The sequence below is a fragment of the Echinops telfairi genome, unplaced genomic scaffold (assembly GCF_000313985.2).
Source record: "Echinops telfairi isolate 266 unplaced genomic scaffold, ASM31398v2 ScPeMD7_2;HRSCAF=8, whole genome shotgun sequence".
In the NCBI taxonomy this organism is placed as follows: Eukaryota; Metazoa; Chordata; class Mammalia; order Afrosoricida; family Tenrecidae; genus Echinops; species Echinops telfairi.
This window is the reverse complement of record NW_022103898.1, coordinates 27,995,167-27,997,298: the sequence shown is the minus strand read 5'-3', so window position 1 is coordinate 27,997,298 and position 2,132 is coordinate 27,995,167. Positions and strand designations below refer to the sequence as shown.

The 2,132-nt window shown below is 41.1% G+C and overlaps 1 protein-coding gene across 1 annotated transcript in view; it reads right to left on the bottom strand.

Annotated features, from left to right (window-relative positions):
- ANKS1B (ankyrin repeat and sterile alpha motif domain containing 1B) overlaps nucleotides 1-2,132 on the bottom strand; it is a 1,383,364-nt gene that overhangs the window by 762,781 nt on the left and 618,451 nt on the right. The gene's annotated exons all lie outside the window — the stretch shown is intronic.

Here is a 2,132-nt window from a genome sequence, read left to right as displayed (position 1 = left end):
AGGACTTAATCATTGCAAGAGGGCATCCTGTGTAGTGAAGTAGCCAACAGGGCAAGGAAGACCCTGGGCAAGATGGATTGGCACAGCAACTGCCATGAGGACCTCAAATCTGCCAGGGATCATGGCGATTATGCAGGAACAGACATCGTTCTTGTTTTGTTGTACACAAGGTCATCGTGAGTCCAAGTTGGCTTGAAGCCAGTTCCTATCTATCTCATTAGCTAGCTATATAATGAGCCACCTAGCTGTCAATCTGGCATTGGCTGTGCAAATGTTTTTCATTTTGCAGTCTAAAACACTGGTCTACTTAAAGCACCAAACTTAACTACCAGTAATTCAGATGATTTGCTTAATGCCCATTTCTAAGTAAAATAACCACCTAACATATAATTATGCATAATTCTCATTAACCCTTAACTTTCCTCATCTCATTCACCCTGAACCTCAGCTTGGAATTTTTTAAAAGCATCCCAGCAGTCTATCTTTGGTCATCATGCTGGCCAGGCACCAAAGCCTCCCTCTGCTGTCTGCACCCAATGATTGCTGTATTAACGTCTGTGTCATCTCCAGGAAGTCTATTCCAGTCCATGTGGACTAATTAGAAGGAGGGCCTTCACTTGCTTTGCTGGCAATCCCGGAGCAGAATGAAAGGGCCAAGCCACCCTCTCACCTTGTCTAATTTTAGTTCTCCTCAAGCGTTTCCGCTCCCTTGCAGGAAAGCAATCCAAGCTACTAAGCACTTAAAGCTTTTGTTTTTCTTATTTGGGGCCCATTTAGGGAGAAGCACTTTGCCACTTCACTTTTTACGGTTTTACTTTACACTTTTTAGTCACCAGCAAGGAGTGATAGTTTCAAATTGCTAACAAAATGGAAAAAATGAGTTACCCAGGGTGATTGACTTAGCAGGTGGCCTTGGAAAGGTACTAGCCCACAACAATCTTCATATACAGAAAGATTTCTGAAAAACCATTTTTTATATCAAGAGAATGCACCTGTTATTACTGGTGATTTTTCAATCTCTTTTCAGTCTTCCATCCCCCGGTAATTCAAATGACACCCACTCTTGACATTGTACTTGGAGGAACCTGTACCTTGTAGATCAAATGAGGAGGACTAAAGCAATATTCCTCTGTTTTTAAAGCTGGGACCCTTTAATTTGGATAAGCATAAAACTCTTACATGACCTATTCCTACTCTATCACATCCTACTGCAAAATCACAGTCTTGACTATTTATTCAATTTATTTACTTGGATATGTTGAGTAAGCATTTCAAGTTAAAATATCCAAAACTAAGCCTCTCCAAATCAGATCCATCATTTCAAAGGTCAAAAAGACCCCAAATCTTCATTGACCACTATTCCCTTACCCTCACCCACTACATCAAACACTTCTGTTAGCTTATTGAAATTGCTGACAGTAAGATGTGTAGCTACATAAAGCTGGATTAGCACAGCTGGGGTGATACCTATACTTGCCACAAGAACAAAAGAACAAGAATAGCCAATGATGCTATTTGTGTACAAGTGAACACTGCAGGGGGCTTCCTTCCTCATTTTGGAGGTAATGCTTTCATGGGATGTCCCAGTTAATGGGACCTGTTAACATATTTATTGATTCTGTTCTACCTCCTAATTCATTCTATAGTGCTTGGAGTCCCAAAAGCTTGCAAGTAGCTATCCAAGAAATAACAATGGGTTTCTAGTCACCTGGAACAACAGAGGTAGGAGAATTCAGAACAGAAGAAGGTATATAATGTGTACTAATTCCCTCCATGAACAACTACCTGGAGGGATTGTAGAGATTAGTGCCACCGTCAAAGACTTCCAGAATGCAGTGGGTGGTGATTCGCACTCTATCCCCATTTGACTCGTTTATTTGACCCGTGCAAAAATCAAGTGGATCTTGGAGAATTCTGGTAGATTATTGTAAACTCAACCAGATGGTGACTTCAATTGCCTCTGCTATTCCAGATGCGGTTTTGTGGTTTGAGCAAATTACTACATCTCCTGGGACCCAATATGCAGCTATTAATCTGGCCAATGTCTTTTTCTCTATTCCAAGTTCACAGGACCACTAGAAGTTGTTTGCTTTCAGGTGGTAAGGGCAACAAACACTTTCACAACTCTCCTT